This window comes from Lissotriton helveticus, chromosome 6 (assembly GCF_964261635.1).
Source record: "Lissotriton helveticus chromosome 6, aLisHel1.1, whole genome shotgun sequence".
NCBI classification, from domain to species: domain Eukaryota; kingdom Metazoa; phylum Chordata; class Amphibia; order Caudata; family Salamandridae; genus Lissotriton; species Lissotriton helveticus.
In genome coordinates, this window is record NC_136067.1 from 254,277,602 (window position 1) to 254,297,699 (window position 20,098).

At 46.1% G+C, this 20,098-nt stretch overlaps 1 protein-coding gene across 8 annotated transcripts in view; it reads left to right on the forward strand.

Annotated features, from left to right (window-relative positions):
* ITSN2 (intersectin 2) overlaps positions 1-20,098 on the forward strand; it is a 1,402,222-nt gene that overhangs the window by 233,076 nt on the left and 1,149,048 nt on the right. For 2 of the 8 annotated variants that reach the window (XM_078647701.1, XM_078647704.1), the window contains exon 1: positions 13,342-13,458. The exons of the other annotated variants lie outside the window; for them this stretch is intronic. The gene's annotated coding sequence lies outside the window, so the exon portion shown is untranslated. Of the gene's footprint in view, positions 1-13,341; positions 13,459-20,098 lie in introns of those variants that run through there. 8 annotated transcript variants of the gene reach the window in all.

Here is a 20,098-nt window from a genome sequence, read left to right on the forward strand (position 1 = left end):
ACTCCAAGGTCACGCACATCCAAAACGTGATACACCGCTCACAAAGAAAGAGTAACGAAACGATCTGGCAGTTGAAACACAATGACAACAGACCGAATAGGGCAAAACCTTTATCAAAGGAGGAAACTCTGGCCTTAACCCGATCGTATGAAATACCGGAACACGAGAGAGAGGAAAGAATCGAAACAGTACCACTCGACTCAAACAGAACATCGAGAAAGAATGATAGAACATCTAACCCTCACAATCTACAACAAGTACAACTAACAGCCACAGAGAATAAGAATGGAAACCTCAGCAACAAAGAAAAACTGCTGACATGTCTACTACTCAACTGTCGGTCGGCAACGAAACATGCGTCGGATATAGCTGACCTCATCATCAACAAGGACATTGATTTAGCAGTCCTTACTGAAACATGGCTTACGGAATCCTCATCCCCTATCATGGATCTCCTAGTACCACCCCAATTCAACATTTTGAGACTCGATAGACCCATAAAGTTAGGAGGAGGCATAGCCTGCATTCACAGATCCGATATTGAGGTCAAACAAATCCAAGCCGACCCCCTAGAATCAAGCGAATACCTAGGTCTTAATCTCAGAACAGCTACCAAACAAAGATTCAACCTCCATTCTTTTTACCATCCGCCAGGAGACAGCGAAAAGTTTACAGAGGAGCTAATGGAGATCATAACGACCAACTCTAATGACGGCGTCAATAATATATTTCTTGGCGACTTCAACTTACATTGGGAGGACCACAACGACAAACTGGTCAAATCGCTGAAAGATTTCCTTGCTGAACTGAACCTTACTCAACTATGCACACAACCCACACATTCGAAAGGAGCGACGTTAGACTGGATTATTGCGCGAAACAAAGATACAGCAATCCTCTCTATAACACCATGCGACTGGTCGGATCATCATGCCATAACATTCACGATACCTATAATGGAAAAAGGCACAACCAGACAACCCCTCAAGACCAAAAAATGGGTTAGAGACACAAGAGATGCAAACTTAGAGCTACTAGTGGAAAGCTGTGAAAGAGACCTGAAACCTCATAACAACCTGCAGAACGTAAACGAACTGACCGAACATTATATAACAACGGTCGAAACTATTGTCAATAACACCATGCCATTAAAACTGAAAAATATCTCGGAGAAGACAAAAAATCCATGGTTTAATGAATCGCTAAATGAAGAAAGGCGTAAATTGAGAATGGCCGAAAGAAAATGGAGACAACACCCTTCATCCCCAGAGCTGAAAGCACTCAGAAAAATTAGAGGCCAATATAATAAAATGATCATCAAATCAAAACAGGAATTCATACGATCTGAACTGGATAGTGCCAAAAACAGACCACGAAAACTCTTTGAAATCCTAAAGCAACAATCAAACAAATTAGCCAAATCTGCCCATGAGAACGCAAAAACACCCCTAAATTGTGAAGAATTTTCTACATTTTTCACAGAGAAGGCGAAATCACTAGAAGCAGAGCTCAAAGACGCCGTGGCAAACATTCCCACTGAACAAATGCCTACGATAGATACCGCCGTTACAACGGAGAGTACCATAACAAAAAATGAGGCAAGTTGGGATACGTTCGAACTATATGACCAGCACAGTATCGCCAAAACGCTTTCCAAAATAAAACCAAACAATCACTATCAAGATCCCCTTCCCGCAAAATGTGTAAAAGAAATCAATCACGTTTTGATTCCAATATGGACCGAAATTATAAATGCCTCACTATCACAAGGGATCCTCCCTGACTGCCTAAAAACAGGGCAAGTTGCCCCCATAATCAAAAAACCCACAGCAGATAGATCAGACCCAAACAACTTTCGCCCAGTGACCAACATCCCGCTACTGGCCAAACTAATTGAAAAATGCGTACAGAACCAACTAAGCCAACATATCACCAAGTTCTCATTGCTTGATGAATGCCAATCAGGATTCAGAGCAGGGCACAGTACTGAAACAGCGATCCTCCATATTGTTGACGATGCGCTACAGGCACTTGACCAAAACAAAGCATGCCTACTGATTCTCCTCGATCTGTCGTCGGCCTTCGACACCGTAAATCACGAAGCATTATTGTCCAGGTTACGGGACAGGATGGGTCTGTCAGGAATTGTGCTGAAATGGTTCATCTCTTTTCTACAGAACAGATCACAACGATTCCTGGTCAACCAGTCAATTTCACCTCCATGCCCTATTTCAATCGGAGTCCCTCAAGGATCAACGTTATCCCCAGATCTGTTTAACCTTTACGTTGAGCCGCTTACAGAAATTCTCCAAAAAGCACAGATATCGTATCACATGTATGCAGATGACACGCAAATATATCTAAAGATCTCTTCCCTAAAAGACCTGGAACGAGTGAACAAGGCTTTAAAAATGGCTCTGCAATGGTTAACTACCAACCAACTGAAGCTTAACGCCAACAAAACGGAGTTCCTACTAATCTCACCAGCAAGGAGCCGTACGGAAATAAAGGAGTGGACGAAAGTGGTGACTGCGCTAAACTGCACCCCAACACTAATCAAGTCAGCGAAATCTCTAGGAATCACTCTGGACGAGAATCTAGACATGAAAGCCCACATCAACTCAATGGCCAAGAATGCTCGATTCCACCTGAACTACTTAAGAAAACTGAAACCATTCATCTCAGAGGCGGATCTCAAATTGGCTATCCAATCCTTAGTTATCTCTAGGATTGAATATGGCCGCACCACCTTAGCGGGCTTACCAAAAATGTCCACAGCACCATTGAAAGCATGCCTAAACGCTGCGGCAAGAATTATCACCGGATCCAGGAAATACGACCATATATCGCCACACTTGAAAGCTTTAAGTTGGCTACCCTATGAAGCAAGAATCCAAATGAAGATAGCTTGTATCACCCATAAAGCGCTACACCACAACACCCCAGGATACCTAGCGAAGAAAATCCAGCTATCGGGAGGGAATCGACCAGCGAGGAGTACTGAAGAATTTCTACTACGGCCAGCCTTTTTCCACAAGAAAAAAACTTATGACAGAGCGTTCTCAGGAGCTGCCCCCAGAATATGGAACTCAATTCCTCCTATCATCAGGAAGATCCAAAATGTGGCATCATTTAAGCGAGAAGTAAAGAGCTTTCTGATGAAGAAATACACTACCTAGAATAGATCAGTCACGAACTGACAATGACCTAAACATCATACTTGTTTACACATTCTACCTTTGATAGAAATACTTCCACCTCTGACTTTATTTATCATCTACCTCTTATCATCTACCTCATATTTGCTGTCCGTATAACTGTTTGATATATATGTCTACCAAGAATAGATTAGTCACGAAATGTCAATGACCCAACTATTTACACTTGCTTACACATTTTACTTGTGATAGAAGTATATCCACCATTGACTATATTTATCATCTACCTCTTATCATCTACCTCATACTTGTTGTCTGTATAACTGTTTGATATATATGTCTTTCTCCTACGCCTTCATATGTTATTCGTTCCGATGCCCAGATAACTGTTTGATATATATGTCTTTCGCATACGCCTATATGTTAAGCGCTCTGATACCCACGGGTCTTGTTCGCGCTATACAAAACTTTCTAATAAATAAATAAATACCTATTTGAGCTTAGCGGATGCAAACAGTTTGCAGATGCTACCATATTGTACCAGAATTGAATGCTGGAAAGCTTATTCAGGCGATGTGGCCGTTATTTAAAAAGGTCTCAAAAAACCTGCCAGGGGAATGGGAGAAGAGAGAACTAGTTATTCTAAAGAAAAAGGACACTAGTTTGGCATTTTCACCTATCTATTAAAGGTTTAATAAGGGGAGCATACCTGCGGTGTAATAAGTCTGGGCACAGAATCACCCTGATTAAGTGGGTAATAATGGGTTGATTCCATCTCGCTCACTCGCTTGCTCTTCAGGATACTGGTGGTTACCCTGTGAATTAATAAACAGGGTAACGCGTAAGTCCAAAAATTCACTGCTGCAAATGTTGCAGCCTACTCGAGCCTCCCCATGATGCTGCTAAGCTTGTTCAGGGTAGATTCTTACCTGCTTGTAGCCTCGTAGACTCGGCTTGTTCTGGGGTTCCGCGGTAAATGAACGAGAGGACTCGCTGGTCTTGTTTAAATGCCTATCAGAGAACCATGATTGGTCCAAAGCTGAACTCACTATGGGCCTATAGTAATCTTGCTCTCAAAGCTCGGCAATCTGCATTTCCGAGAGCTAGAAATGCTTGCCTCTAATACGTCCTCGTATGTTGTCTGCTCTTCCCCGTTTCCACGCAGGATGCAGTTCTCTATCAGGTCCGACTCTGACTCTAAGGAAAAAGGCGGATGGTGAAGTACCAGTTTTTTCGGTTGTATATGCGTGCCTCTACACTATATAAAATGTGGCAGGTATAGGACAGAATAAGATGAATAAATCCCTGTATGTTTTAAATACGACCCTCAAGATTTAGATTATTTATATCAGGGATTATTTTGTTTAGAATTTTTAAAACTGTAGGGTTCATGGGAGCTATATTTATCTATTAGGAATCTCACCCAGATATTATTAAAACGGCAGGGTTCATGGGAGCTGTATTAAACTGGTGGGAGTCTCGCCCAGATAAACTATCACAATAATGAAAAACCGCCATTTTCATAGAATCATTATTAAAGTCGGGGAAACTACATTCTGGACGCACGAGTATCTCAATTACGTAATAGGGCCGCTTTGTAGATGTCATTATAAGAGAACAGATTGAAAAGTTAAAGAGATGTAGGTACTAAATATATAAATGCTAGATTAAACAGAAGGGGACAATTAATTTGGTCAAAAGCGAGGGCACTGTATTTCATGTCTTATTTAGGTTGTAGAACTCAGGAAAGTGGCGCTCCCAGAGTCAGTCTACAAGACTTCCTCTGATGTCTGGGGCCACGCCCTTGTTCTATGCTGCAGTGTTATAGACATTTGGCCCAATCTTCTCTCGTATTGAGGCCTTTTAATATGGTATTAAGATGGCAAAAATACCATTGCTCCCTTATTTTTCTTATTTTGTCTATGTGTCCGCCACGTCGATTAATCCTGATTTTTTTCGAGGATGAACCACCTAAGGTCATCACAGGAGTGGTTTAGGGATTTAAAATGTTCAGTCAAGGGGGCATTGCTTTTGTTGGTGCGGATGGCCGATTTATGCTCTAGTACACGGGTGCGTAGTTCTCGGCTAGTTTCACCTACGTACCCTAAGTTGCAAGGGCACAGAAGTAGGTACACCACATTCTGGCTGCGGCAGTTATTAAAAGTTGTTGGGATTAACTTTTTGCCATTGTATTCTACCTCTTTACTAGTAATGCAGTGGGGACATATGGAACATGTCCCGCATTTGTAGTTGCCAGATGCAACGTTTCCAGTCAGAGTGAGTTGGATATCTTTTGAAGACTTGTATGTATGCACTAGGCAGTTTCTGATCGTCTTATTTCTACGAAAAGAAAACAACTGTTTGTTGAGTTGTGTATCTGTATTAAAATTGAGAATTTTCCAATGTCTATTGACAATATTTTTAATTTGATTACTCACGTGTGAGAACTGCGTCACAAACACCACTCTATCTAGAGAGGCATTCTTCCTATTACTATTTTTGTTTTGGTCTAACAGACTGTCTCTATCATAAAAACGTGCACGTTTAAGTGCGTGTTTTATCAGTTTGTTGGGATATCCCCGTGCTTTCAGTTTGGTTTTAGTTTTCTCGGCATGTTTATAAAAATCCTCCAAATTGGAGCAATTTCTCCTTAATCTAAGGAACTCGCCAAATGGCACATTATCTTTTTGGGCTTTGGGATGGTTACTGGAGTAAAGGAGCAAATAATTCTTGTCAGTAGGTTTAGTCTATAGCTCTACTTTAAGGATACCATCCTCCTCCTTAATACTAATATCTAGGAATTGTACCTTGTCATTACTATACTGTCCTATAAATTTTAAATTCGGGTCGCCCAGATTGAGCCATTCCAAGAAGGCTTCCAAATCCTCGCTGGCACCGCTCCAGATGAAAATGATATCATCAATGTAGCGGTGCCAGCAGGAGATGTTCTCATAAAAGGGGGCAATCTCATTAAAAATATGTTTATTCTCAAAATTAGACACGTAGAGGCAAGCCAGACTTGGGGCACAAGTGGCCCCCATGCTGGTCCCCTTAATTTGTAAGTATAGTTCTTCCTTAAACAGAAAAAAGTTTTTTTTCAAAATCAAATAGATACAAGACATTATAAAATTGCTATTGCCTCCTCTCAAGTCTTCAGTCTCTAAAATAGAGGCTATGACCTCTATGGTATCATTTTGCGGTATATTCGTGTAGAGGGCTTCAATATCTAAGGCGACCGAGAATTGGGTCGCCCTATTGAACCTTCTACTCTCAAAAGTTGTAATCGCGTGTGAGGTGTCTTTTAGATAGGACCTCTGTTTCTTGACTATGGGTTGCAAAAAATTATCTACATAGCGGCTAAGTGGCTCAAGAATGGAGCCAATTCTGCTAATAATGGGCCTCATAGGTGGATCTACTGTATTTTTGTGTATTTTAAGAAGCCCATAAATGGCAGGAATGGCAGGAATGACTGGATGCGTATTCAGAAGAAATTTGTATTCATTATCATTAATGAAGCCTTCCTCTTTGCCCCTATTTAAAAGATTTGCCACTTCTGTTTTCAAAATACTCACTTCTGTGAACTTAGATCTCTTGTAATGTTCTTGTATATTTAAGAGATCGCGAATCTTATTTTCATACACCGGGGTATCAAAGAGGACAATACCCCCGCCCTTGTCTGCGGGTTTGATAGTTAACTCATCGCAGTTTTGCAAGTTGGTTAGGGCTATCCTATGTTCTTTAGAGAGATTGTTGTTAAATTTCTTCTTCTCAGAGTTGGCAAATATGGTTTTAATCTCAACCTCCACAACACGCTCAAAAATCTCGACATTTTTGTCCAGTTGGTGGAGACTAGGGAGGAAGGTGGATTTAGGTTTGAGACCTGTGACACTAGGAACAGGTTCATAATTCCTGTTTTCAAAGAATCTGTTTAAGCGTATCTTTCTGAAAAAGTTTTTCAAATCACTGTCTAAATTGAAGAGGGAGTGGATGTTAGTGGGGGCAAAACTAAATCCCTTTTGTAAAACATCCTGTTCTGTACTCGTTAGGACTCTCTTGGAGAGGTTCACTATTGGGAATTCTCCTACCTCCAATAATGTTTGCTCCTGGTTGCAATGTATTCCCTGGAGCTGTTTTGAGGTGGATGGTTCCGGGGGGTTTCTGACCGGTTGTACCCTCTGTAGTTCCTTTGCCCTCGATTGGGTCGCCTCTCTCAAAAAAGGCTCCCGGTCAAAGTTGGGGCCTCCTCTATTGTCTTGTGGTCTCTCTAAATCTTCTTCACTACTCGACCCTGATGTCTCGGAGAAGGTGGTGTGTTTGTTCCCCCCTCTTAAATATATGGGTCTAACTCCACGTGGTTCATTTTTATTTGTGTAGTAATCTTTGAGTATATGGATATACTCCTTCCTCTATTTTTCCACATCTTTCTTACATTTTTAAAGTTTTTTGTTGGATAGATAGTCCCTATATCCTTCAACGTCTAGGTTAATTTCCAGGTGCCGCACTGTGTGCCGTTTATCCTGCCCCTGCCCCGGTTCTCTGACCATTTCATTCCAACCTGGGATCCACATTGGATTGCGGCTCCAGTCCGGCCCCGGCCTGCGCCATTCCCGGCACCGCTCCTGGCGCCTCTGGCCCCCTCTCTGGCTCCGGCCCAGCCGTCGCGGCCGGCTCCTCCTCCGGAGCCGGATGAGGACTGGGACGGCTCTGAGGACCCCCTTGCGCTGCAGTGTGACTCCGAGCAGGATTGGGTGGATGAACTTCAAGAAGTGGGTGAACTTGATGTGTCTTCCGACACCCCTCCGCCTACTATGGAGGAGGGCGCTTCCTACACTATGGTGCTGCGTCGAGCTGCGAAGGCTCTCCATCTCGACCTCCCTACGGTGACCCTTAAGACCAATCTCCTTATGGAGGTGCTCCAGTCGACGTCTACGTCGTCGTAACTGCTGCTCCCTTTCAATGAGGCCCTTACCAAAGTCCTCTTGGGCACTTGGTTGCAGCCGGCCTCGGGGACACCGGTGGATAAGAACGTCGCTAGGCGTCATCGCCCGGCGCCTGGTGACCCTGCCTTCCTGACCACTCACCCCACGCCTGAGAGCCTGGTCATTCAGGCCTCGACATCGCAGAGTGCCTTTCCAACGGCTATGCAGGATAAGGACTCTAAGAAGCTGGACCAATATGGCAAGAGGTTGTTCTCCTTGGCCAACTTGTGGTTGCGGTCGGTTAATACCGCCTGCTTATTGGGCTGTTACTCCCACGCCGTGTGGGATACGGTTGCAGAGGTCCTGCCTCAGTGTTCTGAAGAGGTCCAGGCCGTCCTTTCCAAAGCGATTCCGGAGGGCAAGGATATGGCGAAGTTTGCCATCAGGTGTGGTCTGGACACGGCTGATTCCTTGGGCAGGGCGATTTCCACGACTGTGGCATTGCGGCGCCATAACTGGTTGCGGTCTACCGGGTTCTCGCTTGATGTCCAGAGCTCGCTCATGGACATGCCCTTTGATGGCTCTCGCGTCTTTGGCAGAAAGGCGGACAGTGCCCTGGAGCGCTTTAAAGACATTGCGGGAAACTGCTAAGTGTTTGGGTCTTTCCACAAAGAGCCCTACCATGCCTGGGTTTCAATCCTTTCGCGGCCAGGGTAAATGCGCCCAGGTGCGCTCCTCCACAAAGCCTGCACAGAACCTGCCTCAGCGTGGCCGCTGACTTGGCTTCCGCAGGGGCGGGTCTGGTACCCAGCGGGCGGGTCAGTCCACCTCCGCACCCGCTGCTTCCACCTCCAAGCCTTCCTAATCCGAGCTTCAGGGGGCACCACACGCCGGTAGGAGGCAGGGTTCGCCACCATCTCCACCACTGGCACGGACAAGTGGGTGCTGCAGATAATCTGCCAAGGTTACTCGCTCCCCTTTCTGTCTTCCCCTCCAGCCATGCCACCTTGGTGCCACCGCATATCGGGGGATCATTTGGCTCCTCTCCGTCAGGCAGTCATGGCCCTCCTGGCCAAGGAGGCCATCAAGTTCGTTTCTGACCAGGAAGTAGGGAGTGGTTGGTATTCCCACTACTTTCTGGTCCCCAAGAAGGAGAAGGGTGTCCTGCGCCCCATCTTGGACCTCAGGGATGTCCGTCGCTTCCTCCGGAAGGAGAAGGTCAAGATGCTGACCCTGGCTCAGGTCCTGACTGCCCTGGACCCTGGAGACTGGATGGTAGCGTTGGACTTGTAGGACGCTTATTTTCACATCCCCGTCCTACCGGCCCACCGGCGTTACCTGCAGTTCATGGTAGGCCAGGAGCATATTCAGTTTGCCTTGCTCCCTTTCGGCATTACCAACGCCCCTCAGGTGTTCACGAAAGAAAGTGATGGCGGTGGTCGCAGCTCATCTGTGCAGATCAAGGGTGTCAGTCTTCCCCAACCTCGACGACCGGCTGTTGAAGGTGGGCTCGCCCCAGGCAGTCGTCTCTCACCTCCAGACTACGGCCGACCTCCTGCCTTTGCTGGGGTTCTCTATCAATGTGACGCATGCCAGATGGCATCTGCGGGCTCTGCAGTGGGACCTGAAGTTCCAGTGGTCACAGCATCAGGGCAACCTGTTAGATCTCGTCCAGATCTCGGAGGGCACTGCACAACAGTTGCAATGGTGGCTCATGAATCGCGATTGGGTCAGTGGCAGATCCCTCTCCCTTCCCCAACTGGAGGACACAGTGGTGACCGATGCATCCCTCCTGGGATGGTGAGGCCACTTGGGAGTGGCGGAGATCAGAGGCCTCTGGTCTCCGTCGGAGTCCCGGCTCCATATCAGCCTTCTGGAGCTGCGGGCGATCCGGCTTGCACTGAAGGCATTCCTTCCCTCTGTCCGGGGAAGTGTAGTGCAGGTGTTCGGACAACACCACCGCCATGTGCTATTGCAACAAACAGGGCGGCGTGGGGTCATGGACCCTATGTCGGGAGGCTCTGCGCCTCTGGACATGGCTGGAACATCAAGGTATTACCCTTGTGGTTCAACACCTGGCAGGTTCTCTGAACGCCAGGGTGGGCGAACTCAGCCGCCGGTGCATGGTGGATCATGAGTGGCGTCTGAACTCGGACGTGGCGCAAGGTCTCTTTCTGCGATGGGGAGAGCCTTGGTTAGATCCATTCGCCACCGATGAGAACACCAATGTCATCAGTTCTACGCGTTGGAGTTTCCAAGGCCGCACTCGCTCGGAGACGCTTTTCGTCTTGAGTGGAGCTGCGGCCTGTTGTACGCCTTTCCACCTATACCACTTCTGCCCAGAGTGCTGAAGAAGGTCAGGTGCGACCAGGCCCAAGTCATTCTTGTGGTTCCGGACTGGGCTCGAAGAGTTTGGTATCCCGAGCTACTTGGCATGAGCATCGATCCTCCGATCCGCCTGCCTCTTCGGGAGTATCTTCTGTCGCAGCGGCAGAAGACGGTCCTCCACCCAAACCTGTCCAGCCTCCACCTCCATGCTTGGAGATTTCTGCGGCGACAGTTGACACCTTTCGATCTTCCTCCCGAAGTCTGTGATGTCATTCTGGCAGCCAGGCGTCTCTCCACTAAAACGGTGTACGCCTGTAGGTGGAACAGATTTGTGGCATGGTGCACAGATAAGACTGTGGATCCACTTTCTGCCCCTCTTTCTGAGGTTCTTCTGTTCCTTCTCTCTTTGGCCCATCAGGGCTCTGCTCTGGGCACTGTCAAAGGTTATCTTTCGGCCATCTCTGCCTTTCTACGGCTTCCAGATCAGCCTTCTCTTTTTAAGTCCCCGGTTGTTAACCGTTTTCTCAAAGGCATTACGCATACGTTCCCACCTGTGCCCTTCATAATGCCTCAGTGGAACTTGAATCTTGTCTTGACTTTTCTGATGTGCTCTCCCTTTGAGCCCCTTCATAACTGTCCCTTACGTCTTCTTACTCTCAAGACTGCTTTCCAGGTTGCTTTCACCTCTGCCAGAAGAGTAATTTAGCTCCTGGCCCTTTCTTCCAAACCTCCTTTCCTTTCTGTTCATCCGGACAAGGTGGTTTTAAGGACCCGTCCTTCTTTCTTGCCAAAGGTTGTTACGCCCTTCCACATCGGGCAGACCATAACTTTGCCCACCTTCTTTCCGTATCCGCATCCTTCCAGGGAAGAGGAGAGGCTCCACCGTCTGGACCCAAAACGTGCGCTAGCATTCTATCTGCAGCGTAAACAGCAGTTCCGGGTGGATGATCAGCTTTATGTTGGCTACGTGGGCGCCAAAAACGGTAGGGCTGGCCATAAACGGACCATCTCCCAGTGGGTCGTTTTGTGCATCAAAGCATGTTACTCCTTGGCCAAGAAGGAGCCTCCTGTGGGGCTGTGGCGTTCCCTTGCAGGACATTTGTCAGGCAGCTACGTGGGCCTCGCTGCACACGTTTACAAAGCACTACTGCCTTGACAGTCAGGTCTGGAGAGACGGCTTCTTTGGTCGTTCTGTGCTCCGTGACTTTTTGGTGTAATCTTGTTCGCAGACCCACCACCGGGGTTGGTATTGCAGGGGTATCTATTCTAAGGTAAGGAATCTATCACTGACTTGTCTCTTTCAGATGCACAAGTTACTACTTGTGTAACGATATATCTGTAAGAGACATTAGTTAGTGATAGATTCCTTACCGCCCCACCCATTCTCCCCGTTCTGCGAACTGATTACTAGGGTTAAGGTCATCCCCTATTAGGGCCCTAGTTTTATGCACCAATGGTCAGTATCTTGCATGGCTCTGCGTTTCGTCGCGGAAAGTCGTGTTTAGAACTGACGTCAGTGCACATGGGTGGCACCTAAGTAGTCCCCGTGACGTCATTCCGGCGCTTACGACGCCATTGACGGACGCGGAGCTGCACGATGCCACCTACTGGCACGCAGGGGTACTGCTATGCAGAAAAACTTTCCGGATCCAGTCTGATGCCTGGGGAATATTCTAAGGTAAGGAATCGATCACTAACTAATGTCTCTTACAGATATATCGTTAAACAAGTAATAGCTTGTGCTTCTATACCGCACCCTGATAAATAACACCCCAAACCTGATGGTGGCATTGAGAGAAAGGTGGGAGTTCGATGTGGGGCCCTTAGAAAAGAAAGACTGGTGGCCAGAACGGCCCATAGGGCACTAGCGATCTCTAGGAAATTGAGTCTCATCCAACTAAAGTACCTGCTCCAAATCTACTATAGCTCAACAAGGCTAGATGTAAAGAGGCTTAGACCCTCGGTGCCTACTACGATGCCAATATTCCTTGAGTGCTTTCTTCCGCACAATATGGGAATTTCCGGTTACACAACGATATTGGCGGAATGTATGCACTATCCTCTCCCATGTAGTGGGTAGGACGGTGATACCCGAACCGAAACTGATTTTATTGGGGCTGATGGATAAATGAGGAGGGAATTGCTACACAAGGACTCTCATCGCATTGGGCTTCCTTATTGTCAAAAGGGAGTTAGCTCGATATTGGGGTTCCACGCAGGGTGCCATGAGGGATGTACTAGGAGTGCTGCTGCATAACAACTTGGATACAAATCTTGTATCTGGCTGGAGAAACATCGCAAGATCTGGTGGAATGCACTGTATTCAGATGCTTCAGTTCTGGGGGATGGGGAAGTGTGGTTGGCACGCAAAAGACAAATCTATGTTTATGCAGACCTGTTTATCTGTATTCTATGTTTACATGTTATTGAGATTGTTATGCAGGTCTCAAAACCCAATAAACAAGTGTTATATAAATAAATAAAAAATCCAGTTGCCACTATTTTTGATTTGATAAAAGAAAAGTCCTTGCTGTGTGTGGTGTTTCCCCATAAAACAGAGATACTGCTGTTTTATAACTCTGTTCCTGAAAAGTCGGTGTGTATTTAGAAGCATAAGGTTTCATCATGCTCTTGAGAGTTATGCGAGTCCTTTAAAGCTGAGTTAAATGCCCTGTATAGCCTAACTCAGTGGTTCCCAAACTTTTGACTTCTGAGGACCCCTACGGAATCCTTACTGGAACCGCGGGACGCCCCCATGAGTCATTACTGGTAGCCAGGGCCCCGACCTAAGCATTGTCGATGATTTGAACTGCAAAACAATACACAAAAATACAGAAAAAAACCATTCATCAAACAAATACACAAATGTTGACACATTATATTAATTCGTGAACACACATAAATAAAATAGCAAAAATGTAATTCTTTTTTTTTCAGAACAAAATTTATTATGTTGAAAATTGCATGACAAGCACAGCGTCCCGGGAACCGGAGGAGCTGTGAGCATTAGAATAAAAAAAAACACATTCAGGCAATTCAATCAACAGTTTAAGGTAAAGTAATTGAACTACGACCCCCTCCCCTCTCCCCCTGCCCCTCCCACTCCCCCTACCCGGATCCCCCCTCCCGCCCCCTGCACAGCGTCTAAGTAGTTTACAAACACAAATATAATAAGAAGCATTCAGTGTGTATTCCTCATGACCCGGGATCAACGTTCAAATGTCCTTCCTCAGCTCCATCATTTGCTGGCGGTTCCAGCCATAGTCCTCTATAATCTGCCCATCTCTTCCAAATCTTATAATGTTTTCAAGGGCAGCCCCTGGCTGCAAAGATCGGGCGCTCCAGTCCCATGTAAAAGTCCAGTCCCCTTTTCCACACTCACACCAGGGGGGCCCTAGGGTCCTTCCAGGCTCGAGCCACGTCTCTCTTGGCCACAGTGAGGCCTAACAGCAGCAGATGTCGTTTATAGATATTTCCCCCCACCTGTTCCATAACATGGAGAGGACCCAACTGTGGCGAACGGGGGAGCTCCCAGCCCAACACCTCAGACAGGCAGTCCCACACTCCAGACCAAAACCTCCGCAGCCCGGCACACGACCATACTGTATGTATAAAGGTGCCCACCTCTCTGCCACATCTCAAACAATCAGAGGACACAATCAGGCCTGCCTTCCACAGTCGTTCCCTTGTATAATAGGCCCTATGTAGGTACTTGAACTGGATGAATCTTAGACGTACCGCAATGGCCGCTCCTCTCGGGGCCTCAAGCGCTTCCCTCCAGTCCTCCTCCTCAAATGCGCCCACATCACTCTCCCATTTCGTCCGCAGACCGTCTAGGGAAGATGAGCAATGTGTAACTAGTGTTTGGTAGATAGTAGATATCTTTTTACCTTCCAATTCCCCCATAAATACCTTAGCCTCCAGTGGGCTAAACTCTGGCAATGAGTCTAGTCTTTTTAGGGTGGGTGCAATAGCATGCCCGAACTGCAAATATCTAAAGAACTGGGTCTGGGGCATATCAATAAATAAAATAGCAAAAATGTAATTCTAAATTCAATTTAGGCCACTCATCGTCCATACGATATTCTGTTTGATGCACCTGCATTGCTCCCACTAATCAATCTGAGATACTAATTTAATTTTTAGCCTCCAATTTCAAATTCCTTTACAGTATGTTTTAACATTTTCAGTTGTACATTTAGCTTCTTTATTATATGCACTTTATTAATCTGGTAATATTATGTAATTAAACAGTCGCGGACCCCTGATGAGGCTTTGCGGATCCCCAGAGGTCCTCGGACCACTGGCCTCGTTCATTGGGATCCTTTCAGAGCTTAGTCCGGTACTGCCGCATCCTGTTATGTGTTACATTATCTCTGATCCTCCTCGAACAGAGGCTGGCAGCTGACTTGTGCCGTGATTGCTGCCTGAGGATCACAAATATAGCTGTTATGGTTGGCCTGACCTAAAAAGAAAGCAGCAGTGCCTTTCTGCTTTTTAAGGAAGTGGATTGAGCAGAAAAAAGCACTTATTTGGTTTGAGAGAACATTATCAATAGAGCCAAAAGGGAGCTCCTAGTGAGATTTTTTTCCCTTTCAGGAACTCAATGAATAGGGTCATCGTCTGTGAAACTTGTAGGTTCAAATAAAGTATACATAGCCTTTCATTATCTCTACAGATGACTGAACGCATTGCAGCATCTACTCTGTGATCTGTTGGGCGCCTGACTGAGTCCCTTATTTGCCTCCAAAATAAGCATTTCATAGTCAGTCGGTTGGACTTTCACATTATGCATGCTCCTAAACGAAAACCTACATTCAGTCAGACAATGACCCACGTACCTATAGCTATTCCTCGCAGCAGAGACCAACAGACATCCCATAACCGTGCACGCATATAGTCATCCTGGGACGCCAAAACATCCAAGAACGCGCTACAATAAACTCTCAGAAAACACCCTTGGGTTAGATGGATAAATTCAAGAGTCTGATTGTGGATGAATGAATTGATGTGTAGGTGAATACATGGATGAATATATGGATGGATGAATACAAGTCCTTACAAGGGTAGATATAAGTGAGTAAATGGCAGTGTACATTGATAAGGAAAATGAACGAATGCATGGGTAAAGGTGGATTGATGTAAAGCATGTTTGAGATGTATGGATTGATGGCTGGATGCAGTAATACTAGTAATATATATCCCTAACTCTTGCATTCTGGCAGTTATGTGCTGAAGCACTTTATCAGTGCCCGGAGATCTAACTTAAAAAAAACACAACAAGTACGCCTATGGGTTTCATTTATCAGACAACACAATCCATACCTTGACTCTGATGGCTTGTCAGTCTCTGCATCGAAACTCGTGCTGGGTGGTTGAGGCAGACTTCAGATAAACTTGGAGATTTAGAGATGAAATTCTAATGGGGAAATTAAATGAAATTAGGTATTTATAGAGCGCTGAATGCCACTCCGAAAGGAGCATCCTGGCGCTGGTTTGGAGGTGAGAAGAAACTCTGATGTTCTTAAATGAGTGAGAGACCGAATTCATCTAAGGATCCAAGTTTTTAGTGCTTTCCTATATTGTGTCTCAGTTTTTAACATTCTCAGATGCATTGGCAATAGGTTCCAAGCTCTGGTACCCAATACAGCCATTGTTTTTCCTCCCTTTGTTTTACATCTAAAACTGGGAGGTTTGAGGAGGTTAACTGACGAGGAACTGAAGGTTCTAGTTGTAATGTAGGGGGTGAATCTTGATGAGAGGGACTTTGGGCCCAGTTTAAATGAGGCTCTAAAGGTGACTAGGAGAATCTTAAAGAGTATTTATTCTCTTATGTGGTGGGAGCCAATGAAGGGTTTTTAAGACTGCAGATGCAGAGGACCTTCGTGGTAGTTTTAATACCAGACGAGCCGCTGCATGTTGGACCATTTGGAGTCTTTTTAATGTTTGTTTATTGGCTCCTGTCAGGAGGCTCTTGCAGTAATCCAGTCGCGAGAGGATCAGGGCGACTGCTACTGATTTCCTTGCGGCGAGTGGAATTATGTAAAAAAAAAAATTCAAGGATTATAAGAGGCTGAAGTAGGTCCCTGCTACCGTCATAGTGTGTGGTTGGAAGGTGAGAATGGAATCAAACTGTACTCCTAGGTTTCTCGCTACCTTCACCGTATCAGGCAGAGGTGCTGTACCCTCTGGCCACCACTCACCCGGCAGGAATGAGACCTCTTTTCTTATTGGTAGGATCTCAGTTTTATCGGGGTTGCACCTGAGGTAGTTGTCCTTCATCCACAGGATGACCTTGGCTAGGCATCTTTTGAAGTTGAGTTTGGTGTCTGTGGAGTCGTGGTCTAGGGATAAGATCATTTGGGTATCGTCTGCATAGGAAGTAACTCGATCCCAAATGATGCTATCAGTGAGATGAGTGGGGTCATGTAAATGTTAAACAACAGCTGACTTAGCGATGACCCCTGTTGCACTCCTGTTGTGATAGTACGGTCAACAGATGGCAAAGTTCCAAGGGACACAGCTTGACTGCAATTGGAGAAAAATACTTATTTTGATCTCTTGATTCCTTTGGTGCAGTGTTCCAGAGAACTTTTGTGTTGTATTGTATTTGCATATATGTAGCACTTCAGACAAGGCAGCAAAGCTCATTGGCGAGCTGGTATCACACTTCACCATAGGGCAGTGCTTGGTCGGAAGAGTGTTGATTTGGAGTGGGGCCTATGAAGGAAGTGTTTTGGGGACTTAACTGATTTGCTAGGCATACAGTGCTTAAGCATGTAATGAAGGAAGTATGGGGAGGGGGATAAGAGTGCATACGCTTTATGTTGATTTTTTTGCTTTGTCTAGTTGAAAGGGTGTAGGTTATGAGTGTGACCTATGTGGGAAGTGTTTTAGTGTTTTGGTGTTATGCTTGATGTATAGTGAAATTCACTCTTCGTGTTGCTGTAGTCAACCAGTTGTACTGATAAGACTGAGGATTCGTAGGTTTCTCATTTCTCTCTGGCCAGACCTTTTCCTTTTAAGTTCTGGCCTCCAACCTGGTCTAATTCCCCTCTCCAAGTTCCGTGCGTTAAAAACTTGGTTTCCATCTGGATGAGAACCTGCCATTTGTAAAGCAGGCAAATCATCTAACATCATCCTGTTTCCTCTACCTGAGGGTTTTAAGGAAAATCGTATCACTTCTACCTCATTCAGCTAGCTGGATAGTGTGTCAGGTGGCTATTCTTAGTCATCTTGACTACTGTTACTCTCTTTTCGTGGGTGCCTAACAGAGTGTGTTGAACAAGCTCCAGCACATTCAAAACATAGTGGTCAAGCTAGCTCTAGGCTTGCCTTGGAATTCCTCATGTGTATGTTACATTGGCTTCCGGTTGCTAAAAAGATTACTTTTAAGACTCTATTCATTGCTCGTTGCACCATACATAATTCTAGGCCACTCTCTTGAGGAAGAGACTCAATATTCATATCCCAAATAGGTCTCTTCATTCGCTGGATGATTCTCGTGTGTTAGTTCCCCAATTTCAGCGAGCTTGCCAAGGCAGGAGGCCATATTTGGTGATGAAATGATGGAATACCTTTCTGTAAGAGGCTGGCTTAGTATATGTTGCACACTTATGTAAGTGAAGCCCCTTGCACTAATCCAGGCATCCCTTATTGTGATTATAGTGGTCTTAGACAACCGTAGGAAGCTCTCTAAGTGGTAGCTGTTGAGAGCAGCCTTCAGGCTTATTCAGAAGGAGTGTTAAGCAGCTTGCTTTACTGGAGCTAATCTTGTAGTGTAGGTTAAATGAAAAATAACCACACAGTGTATATAAAAATGTCTGTTTATTACACAACACGCACTCACACATTGGTATATCTTCTACCAGAAGATATAAGCAGAAATACACAATAATACTTCAATTGAAACAAGTAAGTAAGCACAAAATACAGTGGTCTGCAAGGGGAGACCAAAGCATATATAAATGGAATGCGAACTTACTCCAAAGTCGGGACTTGGTCCAGGAGACTCAGGGGAGCTGGGGACACCATAAACCACCCACGTAAGTCCCAGTCACCCCACGGAGACTGTGTTCAGAGTGAAAACACAGCCGCATGTCCAATAGAAGTCAAAGGGGAAGTCACGATTGCAGTTTTTAAGAAGACGGACCCTTCCCAGTGGACCCTGAAGAAACCCAGCGGAAGACAGAAGGTTGAAGAGTTGCCCCACCCGTGGATACCTCAGGAACCAGAATACATACACCAGGGAAGCCGGGTGTGAAGTGATGTTGAAAATCCCTGTAGACCTCAATGAAGGACTTCAGGAAAGATGCCGCTGGAGAAGACTGTGCAAGAGTCTGGTGGATTCTAAGGGTGGATTCTGGAAATGAAGAACCTGTAAGAAGAGGGGACAGTGTTTATGCCACTCAGAGGTGATCAGGAGGCATGGAAGAGCAATGCCCACCGATGACTGACAGTTCAAGTGAGTTGAAGGCGACCTTGTCACTGCAGCTTTGAGGACCAGGTGATGCTGTGGAATACCAGGAGTCATGCATGAGCTGTCCCACGTCGGAAGTCGAGAACCAGGGGGTCGGTGTCCAGCGGGTTCACCAACAAGCCTTGGCAGCTGCAACAGGCTTGGAAAGCAAAGAAGGAGCAACGTTGGGACCAGCGAGTTCCAAAGGACTCACCACAATTAGGAGAGTCAAAGCAGGCCCCGAGCAAGCAGGGGAGCCCACTAAAGCAGAAGAAAACCCTCAACGGTACTCACAGGCCGAAGGCGCAGGAGTCGAGCAGCTTACCAAGAAGGAAGGCCCACTGTGTAGATGATGCAGTGAAGACGCAGTACTTAGCAGGAAGAGATGCTGGTGGCTGGAACTTCTTGTAGCACGAAGATATCTGGAGTGCAGAGCCAACAAACCTTGGCAACAGGAAGTTGACGCTGAGCGCAGGGGTTCAGTCCCAGTGGTTCCAACCAGGGATACTGGCGTCAGAATCGCAGAGAGGACAGGTCAGGCCTAGTGGAAGTTGCAGAACCACCACCTGTGTTGCTGAGCCTTTCGAAGTTCGTGGGACATCAGGAGTAGCAGACCGGTCAGCTTTGTTGCGGTGCCTGCAGATGCAAGGGAGTGATTGTAGAAGAGTAGGATCTGCTTCTTATAGTTACCTCCACTTTTTGCTGATGTATCACTGTTTTCGACTTAGACTGGCATCCTGGATAGCAGGATCCCAGTCAGTCTATCTGCTTTCTCCTCCAAATTGATTGTATGTACTTTAGGGACACTCCAGATTGGATACAGGGGTACCCTTATCAGTCCCTAGTATATGGTACACTATGTACCCAGGGCATAGGTACCCCAGAGGCCTCCCAGGGGCTGCAGCATGTATTATGCCACCCCTGAGAGACCATTCAAACTGACACCACAGGTCTGTACTGCAGCCTGTGTACGGTGGTGCATGCACCCCATACTTAGATATAGGTTACCTATATCTATTCTAAATCACTGCACATACAAACCTATCAGTCATCCCTTTGGTTGGCCTTACCAATCCTGAAGGCAGGGTGCTGGGTTTTGTGTGAGAGGGTGCCCCTGCTTGAGCAGAGCCCCTCTGCAGCCTTCGGAATCTATTCCCCGGGGTTGTCTGTGATGCAGCCAAACCATATATACTTAAGTGCATTATAACCTCGCTGTAAATGCTAACTTTAAAACG